The 16,392-nt window shown below is 36.0% G+C and overlaps 1 pseudogene across 1 annotated transcript; it reads right to left on the reverse strand.

The window, feature by feature from the left end:
• Positions 1 to 5,073: 5,073 nt before the first annotated feature.
• LOC309960019 (dnaJ homolog subfamily C member 7-like) lies at positions 5,074 to 6,438 on the reverse strand (annotated as a pseudogene). The gene has a single exon. The product of its transcript is annotated as a dnaJ homolog subfamily C member 7-like (transcript).
• Positions 6,439 to 16,392: the final 9,954 nt, after the last annotated feature.

Consider the following 16,392-nt stretch of genomic DNA (forward strand, 5'->3'; position numbering starts at 1 on the left):
ACCTCATAGCGTGTGAGAGCAGAGACCTTGAATCTCTGACTCTCTCCTTACTCTGACAACAGGGATTTTATCAGAGGTCTATGTAAGCCTGGGTCTTTGGACATGTATCATATCCATTCCATCTGAACAGTTACTATAATCTTCTATCCCTGAGCTCATAATGGTTATGCAATTTCCCCTGAATGTCGGATACTTTACCTTCAACTCTGGTGTGGAAGTTTTCCATACTGAGGCGATAAGAACAGTATGGCTCTTTATGACATCTCGCTCATAAATAAATATGCATTTGAAAGCACTGCAAGGTAGCATGGTTCTATGGTTAAAAATGAGGCGTCTGGTCACAGTTGTGACTTCATGGCCTGAAGTTGCTGAAAGATTTGGTGATTGTCCAGTTAATTTGATCAATGCTGACAGCATAACCATCCCACTCCAATGCAAAATGTGTCTGCTTCAATTCACATTTTTTAATAACATGTTATTAAGATATACTTCCATATCATACAGTTTACTAATTTAATATATACTCTCCAGCATTTTTTAAAGATATTTTTTGATGTGGACCATTTTTAAAGTCTTTATTGAATTTGTTACAATATTGCTTCTGTTTTATGTTTTGGTTTTTTGGCCGTGAGGCATGCGGGATCTTAGCTCTCCAACCCGGGATCGAACCTGCACCCCTTGCATTGGAAGGCAGATCCTTATCCAGGGAAGTCCCTCTCCAGTGTTTCTTAGAATATTCAAAAAGTTGCATATAGATCAGCGCTATCTAACTTCAGAACATTTTCATCACTCCAAAAAGAAACTCCATAAACATTAACAATCACTCCTCATTCCCCCGACCCCTGTCCCCATCCCCTGGCAACCATTGATATAATAATTTCTGTCCCTATGGATTTGCCACATTGAATGTATGTGGAATCACATAATATGTGATCTTTTGTGTCTGGCTTGTTTCACATAACATGGTATTTTCAAGCTTCATCTATGTTGTAGCACATATCCAGAGCTTCATTCCTTTTTATGACTAACATTCCATCGTCTGTATGTACTGCATTTTGTTTATCCTTTCATCAGTTGATAGACATTGGGGTTATTTCCACTTTGGGGTTATTATTAATAATGTTTTAAATTTTATCATTATTATTAATAGCAATTATTATTTATTATTAATATACTTTTGTATAATTTGTTATGTGAACATATGTTTTCATATCTCTTGGGAGTACACCTAGGAGTGGAATTTCTGGGTTATATGGTAACTAAGTTTAATATTTTGAGGAACTGGCAAACTGATTTCCAACATAGTTTCATAATTTTGCCTTCCCATCAACAATGGATGATATTTCAGTTTCTTCATATCCTTGCTGAAACTTGTTATTGCCCGTCGTTTCTATTATGGTCATAATAGTGTGTGTGAAATGGTATTTTATTGTGGTTTTGATTTACATTTCCTTAATGACTAATGACATTGAGCATTTTCATTACTTACTAGCCATTTTTATATCTTCTTTTGGGAAATGTCATTTTAGAACCTTTGCACATGTTTTCATTGGGTTTCTAAAAAACTTTTTCATTGTTGAGTTGTAATCGTTTTTTAAATATTCAGAAAATAGTTCTTTATCAGATACATGGTTTGCTAACACCATGAGTTTCTAACATCAATAAATTCACTTTTCACTTATTTGGTGGTGCTCTTTGAAGCACATTTTAAATTTTGATAAAGTTCAATTTATCTATTTTTTCTTGTAATTTTGCTGTCATATCTAAGAAACTGTTGTCTAATTCAATGTCATGAAGAACTCTGACTATGTTTTCTTCTCAGAGTTTTATCATCTACATTTAGGTCTTCCTTTCATTTAGAGTGCACTTTTGTATATGGTAGGTGGTAAGGGTCCAACTTCATTCTTTGCATGGAGATATCCACTTGTCACAGCACCATTTGTTGAGAAGATTGTCTTTTCCCCATTCAGTTTTCTTAGAACCCTTGTCAAGAAATCAATCCCCCATAAGTGTCAAGACTTATTTCTGGACTTAATTCTATTTCATTCATCTACATGTCTATTCTATGTCTGCACCACATTATTTGATTACTATAGTTTTGTAGCAAGTTTTGAAATCAGGAAGTGTGAACCCTCCAACTTTGTTATTTTTCAAGATGTTTTTGGCTGTTCTCAGTCTCTTGAGTTTCCAAGTGAATTTTGGAATTTTTCAGTTTCTGCAAAGAGGTCAAATGGTATGCTGATAGGGAGCGCATTGATTTTACAGAACAATTTGAAGAGTAATGACATTTTAACACTACTAAGTGAACATGGGATGTCTTTCCATTTATTTAGAACATCTTCAATTTATTTCAATGATATTTTTCAGTTTTCAGTGTATTAGTAATACACTTCTTTTTAAAAATTTATTTCTATGTATTTTTATCATTTTATGGTCTTGTGGATAGAATTATTTCTTAAATTTATCTTTGAAATTGAATTTTTTATATTGTTCATATCCTGCAATTGTGTTTAACTCATTTATCAACTGCAATAGTTTTGTGGTGAGTTTGGTAGGATTTTATATACAAGATCATATCATCTGCAAATAGTGGTAGTTTTATATCTTCTTTTCCAATCTGGATGTTCTATTTCACTTTCTTGTCTAATTTTCCTATCTAGAATCTCCAGTACAGTGTTGAATAGAAGATATGAGATTGAAATTCGTGTCTTGTTTTGATCTTAAGGGAATGCATGCAGTCTTTTACCATTAAATATGAAGTTAATTGTGGATTTTCCATTGCTGCTCTTTATAAGGTTAAGCAAGTTCCATTCTACTCCTAGGTTTGTTATGTATTTTATCATGAAAATGTGTTGAATATTATAAAATTTTTTCTCCATCTTTTGAGCTAATTATGTGAATTTTGTCCTTTATTCTATAATATGGAATGTATTAATTGACTTTAATATGTTGAACCAGCCTTGAATTTCTGTAACATATTCCATTTTGTTATGGTGTTTAAATCTTTATATATGCTGTGGGTAACAGTGGCCTTATAGAATGAGCTGGGAATTGTTTCTCATCTGTATTTTCTTTGGAAAGGTTTGTGAATGATTGTTGTTAATTCTTTTTTAATTGGTAGAATTCACTATTTGGTAGAATCTATGTGAGTGGGCTTTTCTTAGTGGAAAGAATTTTTGTTACTAATTCACTCTCTTTACTTGTTATAGGTTTATTTATATCTTCTATTTCTTCGTAAAGCAGCTTTAGTAGTTTGTATCTTTCTAGGAATGTGTTCATTTCTTCTAGATTTTGAGTTTGATGGCACATAATAGTTCATAATATTCCCTTATATTTTACTTTCTATATATGTCTTAGGTCATGTCCTTCTTTTATTCCTAATTGGAATTTTCTTTCTTTCTTAGTTAGGCTAGGTAATGGTTTGTCAATTCTGTTGATCTTTTCAAGAACCAACTTTTTATTTTGTTGATTTTCCTTATTGTTTTTCTTCTTTATTTTTCATTAATTTCTGCACTAATCTGTATTATTTCCTTCCTTCTGCTTGCTTTAGGTTTAATATTCTTTCCTTTTACTATTTTTTCCCCTAGTGGAAGGTTAAGTTATTAATCTAAGTTCTTTTTTAATATAAGTGTTTACAGCTGTACATTTTCTTCTAATGACTGCTTTAGCTATGTCTCATAAGTTTTGTGCTACCATTTTAATTCAGTTCAAAGTATTTTGTAATTTCCCCTTGAATTATAGGGGAAATTACAAAGAAGAATCCCACTGATTCTTCTTTGCCTATTTGTTACTTAGGAACATGTTTAATTTCCACATATTTCTAAATTACAAAGTGATTGCTCCAATGAGCTCCATTCCTATCCCCTCATCTCCACTGTATGGACATACAAATTACAAATGTATACACTATAAACATATCAACACAGTTTTATAAGGATTGCTTTATGCAGTTTTTAAAAATCAGAGAGGATTAGAAAAGTGTTACAAATGAAAATACACTGATACTGTCTTTTATATTTACCTATGTATTTACCTCAACCAGTGTTCTTTATTTCTTCATGTGTATTTAAGTTACTGTTTAATATCCTTTTATTTCAGCTTGAAGTTAAATGTTTTATTATTTCTTGTGGAGCAGACATGCTATCCATGAATTCTCTGATTTTATTTACTTAAGAATGTCTTAATTTCTCCCTCATTTTTCAAGGTTAATTTTGCCAGATGTAGAATTCTTAGTTGACAATCTTCTATTTCAGCACTTTAAACATGCCATCCCACTGCCTTCTGACCTTCCTGATCCCTAATGAAAAGTCAGATGTTATCTTACTAAAGATAGCTTGCAGATGATAAGTGGCTTTTCTCTTGTTACTTCCGCATTCTTTTATTATCTTGGTTTTCAGCAATTTGACTAAGATGTCTCTAAACATGGATCTCTTTGTGCTGATTCTACATAGAATTTATTGAGCTACTTAGACTACAGTATAATACTTTTTGGTCAAATTTGGGAAGTTTGGGACCACTCCATCTTCAGATAGTCTATCTACACCTTTCTCTCTCTCCAGTCCTTCTGGGGCCTACATTAGCCATATGTTGGTATGCTTGATGGTGTCCCATAAGAACCAAAAGGTCCTGTTGTTTTTATTTATTCCTTTTTCATTTTCTTTCTCAGACTGGATAATCTCAATTGACCCTTATTCGTGATAACTGATTCTTCCTTCTGTCAGTGTAAACCCTTGTTGAGCCCCCCAGTGAATGTTTTATATTAATTGTTTTACTTTCCAACTGTAGAATTTCTACTTGGTTCATTTTTTGTTTTGTTTTGTTTTAATAAAGTTAAACAGTAAAACAAAAATTCACAAGCTGCCCTGTCCACCCCCACCTCCCTCCCCTACCTGCAGTCTTTGGTGCTGGCTCGCTTTCCTTCACCCCACTCACTCAGACACTGGGTATCTAATTGAAAGAATGAAACTGCTCTAAGTACGTGGATCATGATGAAGGGAGGAGGCGAACTGTGTCCACACTGGAGGTTAAACTGAGCAAGTCTGCATTCTTTGGGTTCTGGATGGTTTCCTTTCATTAGCCAAATTGAAAAAAAATGTTCCCTGCACCAGATGCTTCAAAGCTGAAACCCCCAGCACCACCGAAGAATGTCTTGAAGATATTGTTTGCATGACCTCTTCATGCCCTCTTCATCCAGGTCTTGTTCACTGTCATAGCGAGTCTTTTTCTTGGGATCAGAGAGAATGGTAAAAGCTTCTCTGACTTCCTTGAACTTTTTCTCCTCCTCCTTCTGAACTTCAGCAATGGCTCCACTGTGGTGATCTGGATGGTGCATCAAGGCCTGTTTCCGATAAGCTTTCTTGATCTCGTCCTCAGAGGCATTCTTGTCTACTCCAAGAATCTTGTAGTAATCTTTCCTCTTACTCTTCTTCAGTTCCAGCTGTGCATTTTTTAGGAGCTGTTTGTGTTCTTTTGTTTTCTCCATCTGATATACTTTTTCATAGTCCCGTACTGCTTCTTCATAGTGTTCTGTGTCCATGTAACACTGACCTCTTCTCAAGTAGGCTTTTATATGTGTCATCAAGCTTCACTGCATTTGTGCAGTCTTCTATTGCATTATCTAGTTTCTTAAGCTTGGAATTAACCATACCCCGATGACAGTAGAGTTTAGCGTTTGTTCTTATATTATTGGGGTCTATCCTCAGGGCTTCTGTGTACAGTTCACATGCTAGCTTGTAATTTCCTTCTTTAAATGCTTTATTCCCATCTTCTTTCTTTGCTTTAAGTGCTTTGACATTTCTGCAAGTGACGCAGGCCTTCTCATGGTCAGGAGCCATCCTGAGAGCTTGGACAAAAAAACTGAACTGCCTTCTCAATGCAATCTTCATAATCAAGGCAAAGACTTCGTACATACAGAGCATCGGCATTGGTGGAATCCATTCGTAAAATGTCACTGGCCACACACTGTGCTTCTGGATAATGACCCAGCATTGCTAAACATTATGCTTTGAGGATTTTGAAGTGATGGCAGGCAGGGGCATATTTTAGGGCACGGTGCATGCAGAAAACAACCTTCCGAAAATCCCGCTTCTCAAAATCCGTTTCTGCTATTTTCTCATATTCTATGATTGCATTGGCATTCTTGAACTCCTGTTGTGCCTGAGCATTTTTTTGACCCAGTTCTAGGGCTCTCTGGAAACTACGACATGTCACCATAGCATTCCCTAGAGATAGGTGGCATTTGTCCTCTCGTAGATGTCCCTCACTGACTGCTGTGCATCTCCAAGAGCTTCCCAGAACTTTCTGAGCATCATCAAGGTGGCTGCTCGATTCCTGTAATAGCTAGCATTTTTAGGACACATATCTCTTTGCTTCCTTGTCATATAGCAGCTCTGGTTCACTTGCCGCCGTTACCACATTGCACTCCAGGGCAGCCGCCATCTTACCTCTGGGACCCTCTACCTGGTTCTTTTTTATACTTCCTGTCTCTTTACTGATATTCTTTTTTTTGGTGACACATATTTCTCATTTTTATATACGTTTTCCTTTAGTTCTTTGCATGTATTTATGATAGCTGATTTAAATTCGAGTAAGTTTAACATCTTACTAGAATTCTCAGGGTCAGTTCCTATTGGCTGCTTGTTTTTCCCATTGCCTGTGTATGGGTTATACTTTCCTGTTTTTTGGGGTATCTTGTAAGTTTTTATTGATTATCTAGACATTTAGAATAATGTACTGTGGCACCTTTAGCAATCCAATTCTCTCTCCCACTAGGGTTTGTTGTCATTGTTATTTGTTTTATTGTTATTGTTATTTAGTATTTTTTTGACTATTTCTTTAAAGTGTGTATTATTTGTTATGTGGCAATTGATGTGTGCTCAGTTATCCTAGTTTTAAGCTAACAAATAGAGATTTTCTTAAATGTTGTGAACCAGTGGGTCTACCAACCTTTGCTTAGAGGCTCTGTTGAGCATGTCTTTAATGTTTTGACAAGCAGTCTACCTCTCTGTCTTAGCCTTCACTTCCTGATTATGCGGAGCCTGACAAAGTCCTAAGTTTTACCTCTGACTGGTGTCACTACCTCAGGCAACTGTTATGTTAAACAATTGCTGTTGATTCTTTTCAGCAAATACCATACAGGTTAGGGCTGTTGACAGAGAGTGAGTTCTGAGTTGGGTCAAGTAAAAACAAGTACTGAAACTGGACTTTTCATCATGCTGCAAGCAAGTCAAAGGGTGACAGTTCTCTGGGGCTTTTTAGGAAGCTCCAAACTATTCTGGCTCCTCCGGTGGCTGCTAGACTACTTGATTTCACAGTTACTATAGTTGTGAGACTATTGCTTTTCAAAGCTCCCATGGAGGTGGGGAGAGAGTGATCGGATTATGGCAAGCTAAAAGACTGCAGGGCTCACTGTTTTGACTAAAATTTAGTTGTTTTTTCTTGAATAAACATTCCATGGATTTTTCAAGCCTTTAATTCATTTGCAGAGTTTATATAGCTTTTATAGGGGAGAGGATTTTCAGAAGTCTTTACTCAGACATTTGGAAATCAAGCCCCTCTGCTTCACTTTTGATGATCAAAACAAATAGTTCCCATTTGTATAGTATGCTAGTTTTTACAAAAGACCCTCATGTATTACCTCTTTTTCTTTTTAAATTTTGATTTGTGAAATATTTTAAACATAAAATGTAGGGAAAACAATTTATAGTGTATTCTTGTACTCACTATCCATATTTAACAGATAAAATATTTTGCCATATTTGCTTCATTTTTCTCTTTTTATTTTGAAAGAAAGAAATATGTTGATTATTTTTCCTTCTTACCCTCTAAAGAGGTTACTTCTCTTTTGAGGTTCACATTTGTTAATGCTAATCATATTTGCAAACTTTGGTACATCAATGCATAAAAATACATGTGTATTTATCTATATCTGTATACTGTCTTGTGTGTTCTTTAAATGATAGCTTACTTTTATACATTTCTTTTTGAAACTAGCATTTCTTTGTCATTTTGACATTTATCCATGCTGTTGCATATAAATCTATAGTTTAACAGAATAGTACTTCATTAAATTATCAAATATACTCTATTTATTCAGTCTTATACCAATGACACTTCAGGACAGTTGTTGTGAGTGGTGTGAGCTCTGAAGCCAGAAATCCTGGGCTCTAATCCCTTTTGGGTTACTTTTATTTGTAATTTGGGGAAAATTATTTAACTGCAGTGCCTTGATTTACTCATATGGATATAACAATAGTACCTACCACATAAGTTTTAGGATTAAATTACATAGTACAAATGAAAATCTTAAAAGAGTTCTTGGGAAACAGTAATGCCTTGGCAAGAATTAGTTCCTATTATAAACGATGCTGCAGGAAACACCCTCATACATATCTCATGAAATTTCTGGATAATAAAATATGCAATGTCCAGCTCAAAAGAGTGGTACCAAGGTGCATTTCCACTAGCTTTTCCCAAATTCTAATCATATATTGGTGGAATCAGACAACCAGCCTGGGTCAAGATATTTGACATGCATATATTCAACAAAAAAATCAGTGTCCAGAATGCACATTTACTGAAACCTTCTGTAAGTTTATAAGAAAAAATATTCCCATTAAAAAATGGGAAAATAAATGTGAATAGAAAATTCACTGGAAAAGAAACTCCCATGACCAATAGAGTCAATAGAAAATTCACCGAAAAAGAAACTCCCATGACCAATAGAGTCAGAGAGGTTAATTGACTAACTGGTAGTTAGAAACCTTGTAAGTAAGTGATCCAAAGTAGCTTTAATGCACATTTCCCAAGTCCACATGCAGACTTTCTCCACTACTCCACTTTTCTTCCAATTAATCCTCCAATTACTGAATCTCTGCTTCTCTAAGCGATGTGTAACAGCAGCGTGTTCCTCCTACTTTTGGAGTGTCCTTTTATTTAAACAAAAACATTTTTTCTAGGAAGATTTCTCTAAGCTGAAATTAGCTAGAGCAACTTGGAACACATGGTGTGTTATCTACGGATGTGTGCATGCGTTTAGAAAATCTGTGTAGTTGTTTCTACAAATGTATGAATGTAACAGGTGTCCAGGCACACATGTGTTTTTCATAGCTACTGCTTGCAAAAGAGTTGATGGAAGCGATCTCCTTTCAGAATAGCAACAGAGCTAATACAGCTATTCACTACAATTCACATTTACCAAAATGAAACAGGAATTTGGCAACTTGAAGTGGAGTTACCAGAGGTTGGCATGCTCATGGGCTTCTAAAATATATGAGGGAAAAACATTTCCTATCCAATATTTGACATTCTATGTTCCAAAAGATTTTTTATTTTAACCCCAGTCTTAATAGCCCTTCAGTATCAAAATTAAGTGTGTTTTCCGCTAAAAGGCCAGTGAAACTTAAGGTTGCCCTGGGGTCTCGGTAGTCAATGCATCTTCTGTAAGTGGCTTGATTGCCGTCTGTAGAGAGGAGTGCTGGGAAAGATGTGCTTGACCAAGGCTATACATTACAGTCCAATTAATGTGAAGATCACTACATGAGTCTTTTATCTAGTAACTGTTGTAATCTCTAATGGAGACCACAGAGAGAGCAGAGGGAAATTTAGAATCCACTCTCTTTGCCAGGCACGAAGGGGAATGGCTTTGGTTGTATACCGTTGTATCCAAAAGGGCAGCTTCTCTCAAATTTTCTGTCCCCCAAATGCCTCTCTTACTCTTACCATCTCAATTAAGAATTATAAACAAAAACCAGAACCTTCAAGGTACATGTGAATATGGGCATTACCAAGTATAGCAGTAGTTCCTAGCAAGGGCTCTGGAGTGAGAGACCTTGGTGAGAATTTCAGGCTATTTGAGTTGGGTTATTAAAACCCTCTAAGCCTCAGGTTCATCAGTCAATAACGGAAATGAGAATTGCATCCCTTTCATAAAATTATTAGAATGATTAAATAGCCTCTGGGTTTAAAGAATCCTGAGTCTTAAGCAATTTGTATACATTTGCTTTTATTACACTGTTATTGAATATTAAAGAAAAATAAAGCTCTGAGTGTGTCCCAAAGTCAGGACATCCAAGGTAACTCACCATGGTTATTCATTGTGTGGTCTTCTAATGTCAGCTTTTTATTCGTTTTCTTTGCTGCCCTGATTCCTCTGTGGTCATTGAGCATTTTCTAGGCCCACTTGAGCTCAACTCTCTCTTTGTGATAAAAGCTTTAGTATAGGAATATTTTTACTTACATCATGGAAGGACTGGCCTGTTCAACCCTTCTCTTGTGAGTGCTACTTGTCAATACTGCCTTCCATCAGTGTTTCCTCATGTCTCCCTTTCTTAAAGGTTTACCTCTGTTTTCTTCATGCCTCTGTCTCACAGATCCTCTCTGAGCTTTTTAAACACCCCCACTGGATACATATCAGATTCTACTGAGAATAGGGGGAGAATGTCTGCTACCTCATACCAGAGGACTTAGTCAATTTCCTTTCTCGATATCTCACCCTTTGAGAACAGGGTCTTCCTTTCTCTGATACCTTCAAGGTCAAAAGTGGAATAGAAGATTTGAACCAGCCTCCATATCATGAATTACAGGATATTATACACTCTCTATTTCTCACTACAGCACAGATATATATATATATACACATGTATACCTATGTTCTGGTACTAAGGAGACTACTCAGTGGGCTGCCACACCTAGACATTTTAGCTAAATTTGGAACAGTGCCTAAAAAGAATTAATATTATTCTGACCAAAAATCAGGTGTGTTTGTTCAAAATCTTTTTATGGCAGGTTTATCATTATTGCAACTATATACTTTAATTAATGAATATGTAAATTGATGAAATATGAGCGTGAGTTGTTGCTACTATAAAAATTAAATTGATAGTTTGGGAGAGACAAGATAAAAGAAAATTACTGTCTTAGTCATTGTCTTCAGGCTACTATGACAAAAATCCCACAGACTGGGTGGTTTAAACAGCAAACATTTATTCCTCACAGTTCTGGAGGCTGGGAAATCCACAATCAAGGTGCTGGACAATTTGGTTCTTGTAAGAGCCTTCTTCCTAATTTGCAGGTGGTTGCCTTCTTGTAATCTCTTCACATGATGACAAAAGAGAGGTCTATTCTTTTTCTCTTCTTATAAGGACACGAATCCCATCATGAGTGCTTCAACCTAATTACCTCCCGAAGGCCCCACCTTCTAGTACCATGATATTAGGGGTTAGGGCTTCAATATATGAATCTGAGAGGGTTACAAACACACAGTTCATAACAATCATCAAAAATATTTGTTGCTGGGGCTCCCCTGGTGGCGCAGTCGTTGAGAGTCCGCCTGCCGATACAGGGGACACGGGTTCGCACCCCGATCCAGGAAGATCCCACATGCCGTGGAGTGGCTAAGCCTGTGAACCATGGCTGTTGACCCTGCACGTCCGGAGCCTGTGCTCCACAACGGGAGAGGCCACAATGGTGAGAGGCCCGCATACCGCAAAAAAAAAAAAAAAAATTTGTTGGGAATTAAGTATGGATGATAAAACTAATGTGAAATAACAGCAAAAACCATGTAAGACAGTGTGCTTAACTTGCTGAGCAAGTGCCATGTTACTGCACTCGCTACACACCATTTTAAAGAATTGAAGATCATTGCTGATATATTATAGATGTGGCTTGTGATCTTCATGAATTGGGTAATTTCCATAATTTAAAAAAATTAAAGTGTTTTAATTGTGCAAACTTATTTTTAGGATTATTTGTTTTAAATAACTTTTAAAAAGTCTTAACCCTGTAGTCAGAGAAAAGACGTGTATAAAGTTCAGAAATAATTTAGAACTTTGAGGGGCATTCGAGGGTATGACCCCCATCAGGATTGATCCTCCTGTGCTATCTCCCCTGTATTCCCCACTAAGCCAAAAGGCCATGTCAGAGGAGAGAGCTATGAGGCTCAGAGACATAAACCAAAGAAAATATTTGTTATGTCATCATTCTCCATTTTGTTAGAACTAAACAAAGAGCTAAAAATAAAAGACAATAAAATTACATGAAAAATAGCCTTTATTTACATTTGTTTAGTGTTCAAGGTAAGAGGTGACCTGTGAAGATTCCAAAGAGGCCCTCTGATACACTTTCAAGGACTTTACTGAGCGTCAAAACCAAGGATGACCCTGATCTTTTACTATGTGAAACTTCCTTTTGCAATTCATGAAACTCAGAGACAGAAAACCAAAGAACAGAGGCAAAGAAGATGGGGTGAAACACCAGGAGAAACTAGGAGAAACAAAAAGTAAAGGAAGTCAAGAGAACAAGAGCAGAATTTTCTGAGGGGAAACACTCCTAATACACATATGTATAAATTCACAAATAAATAATTATGAAGCTAACATTGAATGGGAGTTTACCATATGCTGTCTTCTTATAATTTCTTGCTATATAAGAAATTATTTCCTTGAGTGAAACAAGAAGGTTTACCTTTAATTCATGTGTTTCTGAAAGCCTACCTCATCCATGACAAGCAGTAGACTTATGTTAATTGTATCAATCAAGGTAAAAATTTCATAAATTGCAAAAGAAATTTTGGCTTGGTAAAGGATCAGGGACACCCTGGTCTTGACACTCAGTAAAGTCCTTGAAAGTGTATCAGAGGGCCTCTTTGGAAACTTCACAGGATCACCTCCTACCTCAAACAAATAAAGCAAATAAAGGTAAATAAAGCCTAAGTAAATAAAGGCTATTTCTTATGTAACTTCGCTGCTTATTTTTCAAGTTCTTTAAGACTATAACAAAATAGAGAATGATGACTTAACAAATATGAAATTTTTTAATATTCTCTAATACATCATGAATTGACAAAGTAAATGTATGTATAATGTTAAAAATGAAAAAGTAACTTCATCATACTGTTTACAATGAAAAATTACAAATATAAATAATTTAGGGTCCATATGGATTAAAGGTGATTTGTATAAATTGCTTGACATATAGAAGGTGCTCTATAATGTTAAGTATTATTATTGCAAGGGTTTTGTAAGCTTCGTTTTATTCTCTTGGGAGACGTACACATATTTTTTGTATTATTTATATGGAAAAATATTTTCCCAGTTCCAAGTGTCCAATTTATAAATGAATTTTTAGGCTAACACATTTGAATATTGTACATTATCTTCACTAATAGATATAGAAACTCAACCTGATAATGGTAGGAGAAAAAACAATGCCAGGGTCTTACTATTTACATCATCCTTTTGTTTCTGCCTGTTCCCAAGGTAGCCCAAATTTGAAAGTTGAGAGAAATGTTGTCAGTTCTATGTTGACCAAAAGAGAAAGTTTCTTCCAAATCATTTTATTTAAAAGGTGCCTGGAAGTTATGAGTGCAAATAAGAAAGACCAATAGAAAATAACAGAGTAAAAAATGATCTCCACAATTTTGTATTTAGAAATAAAAATATTTAACCAGACAAATGCTTAAAGATGAAATCATGTTAACATTTATTGTAATTTTTTTTAAATAGCAAAACAAATTTCAGTGCCCAGCTCTGGGGGACAAGTAAGTCTGATGGTGGTGCATGTGTATAATCTAATACTCAGCAGCTGTTAAAATGATAGAAAATTGCTATTTCCTGCTATTTCCTATTTCTTGCAATTGCCACGTGATTATGCTAATTTATAAGCTGAGTGTGCATTTGTGTGTGTGTGTGTGTGTGTGTGTGTGCATCTAGAAAGCCAAAGACAAAATGTTCACAGTCATCAGTTCTAGATATTTAGATATTTTGTGACTCCCAAAAGAAATTAATTTTTCTACTAATATTTTCTGTTTTCTATATTGATCCTCTAAACTACAGTTACAAAAGGAGTTTCATGGTTATGCTTTATTTCTCATTGGTGTATGTTTTCTTTTTCCTGGGGTTCTTAGAAACATTAATCTAAGGAAAAATCTAGAAAATGAGCCAAGGTATAGTTTCACAACTGTAATTCCTAGGCCCTGACAGAGAGCCTCCTTCCACATAGCTGTCAGCAAATCAAACTCTCCACTGATGATAATGTATTAAATAAAAGCTGCTTTTTAAAATTACAACTACAGCATAAAAGAAAAGATGGGTTTCATATGGATTTTAATTTTTTTCCAGATCATTTCCAAACTTTCTCGTGAATTTCTTGCACCAAAAGAGCCTAGCTCAATTTCAAGTACCCCAACACTATCCCGTGCACCCCACCCCGGGGGCACACAGCTCATCTCAGCCGTCAGGACTGGTTTCCCAGGGAACTGTGGGATCTCTGATCCCTGCCTGAAGACCACAGGACACCACCGTAAGCTGCCCAGAAACGCTGGGAATGTAAATGGGAGTCTGACGCAGACAGGTGCTCTGCCTCTATGGGTTCTGCTCCCTCTCATTAGGCTCCAGAATAGTCTGTGGAAAGTCCCCTTGTCCTCTGCTCCAGCTTGGGTATGCCATCTGCCCTCCTCTGAGACTTGGTGGCCCCAACCAGATTTAGATGCATTAATACCATGTGCTGTTAATGGCTGGTGTCTGAAGGACACACTGCTCATCTCTCCCCAGCCCTGCTTTGTTACCTCTGACAACCACTCGAGGCTGGAAGAGACCTTATGTTACTTACACTCAGAGCCAGCCCAGAAGCTAAGTATGTTCTCACTGGGGACATCAATCTCGGATGCCGAAGTCTGGAGATTTGCATTGCAAATAGCCTACTGTGGTGACATTTCACCACTAGGAGCAGAACCTGAGGCATCCTCCCTGGCTAGAACCATAGAGGGAGAAACCCACTTTGTAGTCAAATTAAGTGAGGAAGAAAGGCAAGAAGGGGATGGGAAGAAATTGGACCACTTTCCTTTATTTTAAACTGAAGTATAGTTGATTTACAATTTGTGTTAGTTTCAGGTGTCCAGCAAGACAGGAACACAACCACACCCATATATATATATTTAGTATATATACTTAGAGTGTGTGTATGTATGTATGTGTATATATATATATATATATATATATATATATATATATATATATATATATATATATACTTTCTCAGATTATTTTCCCTTATAGGTTAGTACAAAATATTGAGTATAATTCTCTGTGTTATATAGTAGGTCTTTTCTGGTTATCTGTCTTATATACAGTAACATGTATATATTAAGCCCAAACTCCTAATTTATCCCTTCCCCCACCTTTCTCCTTTGGTAACCATATGGAATCTTAAAAAAAATGATACAAATGAACTTATATACAAAATAGAAATGGACCGCTTGCCTTCTGAATGACACAAAGAATATTGATTTTTAAAATTTTGGGGTCCTCGTTCTTTTCAGATCATGAGCTGTTTCCTCCAGGACTTAGATGAGCCCTAAGAATCCCATTTCCCACCCATACCTGACACCTGATGTCCTACGCATGGCCTGTGAATGGTCTTTTCCTGACCCATGTCTTCTGGAAAGCTATTTCTTGGTTTGTTTTCTTCACTTCTTATGTGTCATTCAGATCTCATACTACTTTGATTCTCTAGCATTTTCCATCTTTAACAAGGACTCATCTTTGAGAATTAAATAGGTTAGTGTATCAAAAAAGCTTTGCACTTGATGCATCTTAGCTATTATTGTATTGTTATTTGGGATAGTTACTCTTCCAGGGTGTTGTATTGAAAAACCTCATTTTGACATCAGGAAAATCTGGGCACTGATGTTAGCTCTACTGCTTTCTAATTTTATGACTTCAGACCAATTACTTAGCTTCTCCAACAGGACTACACATACATAAAGTGGGGATAATAAGAACACTTACCTTCTAATGTTGTAAGAATTAAATGGGATAATGATTCTGAGCATAGAGGTTTAGCCCAATGATTGGCAAATAATAAGGCCTGATTAAGAATTGGATAGTACTGTTATGTAATTATACACTGAGCTGCTAGCCAGAGTCATAGTTGTGGATGTGGAGTAAAATGGGCCTGGTTTGGATTCCAGACCTGCCACTAACTTGTTGTTTATGTCTGAGAAATTTATTTAAACCTTCAGAAGCTAAATTTTTCATCTGAAAAGTACAGACGTTAAGTCATACTTGATAGTCATTTTGAATATTATATGAGATATATGGGTTTGACAGCTAGTAACATTTATTATTCATTCTTACATTACACAAAATAGTACAAACTGTCCTATAGTTTGGGTACCAGCTGAAGTTTACCCATTTTTTTCTTATTAGAGCTCTTGTCCTATTAGAGTTGTTGTAACACTGTGATCCAGGAACCTATCAGAATCCCTGACATCCTTTTAGGGATTTGTGAGTCCAATATTATTTTTCATAAGAAGACTAAAACATGATTTGCCTTTTCCACTCTCCTTTCCTCAAAATCGTACAGTGGCATTTTCCAGAAGCTACAGGGTATGGG

This window comes from Leucopleurus acutus (genome assembly GCF_964270905.1).
Source record: "Leucopleurus acutus genome assembly, chromosome: 1".
NCBI lineage: Eukaryota > Metazoa > Chordata > Mammalia > Artiodactyla > Delphinidae > Leucopleurus > Leucopleurus acutus.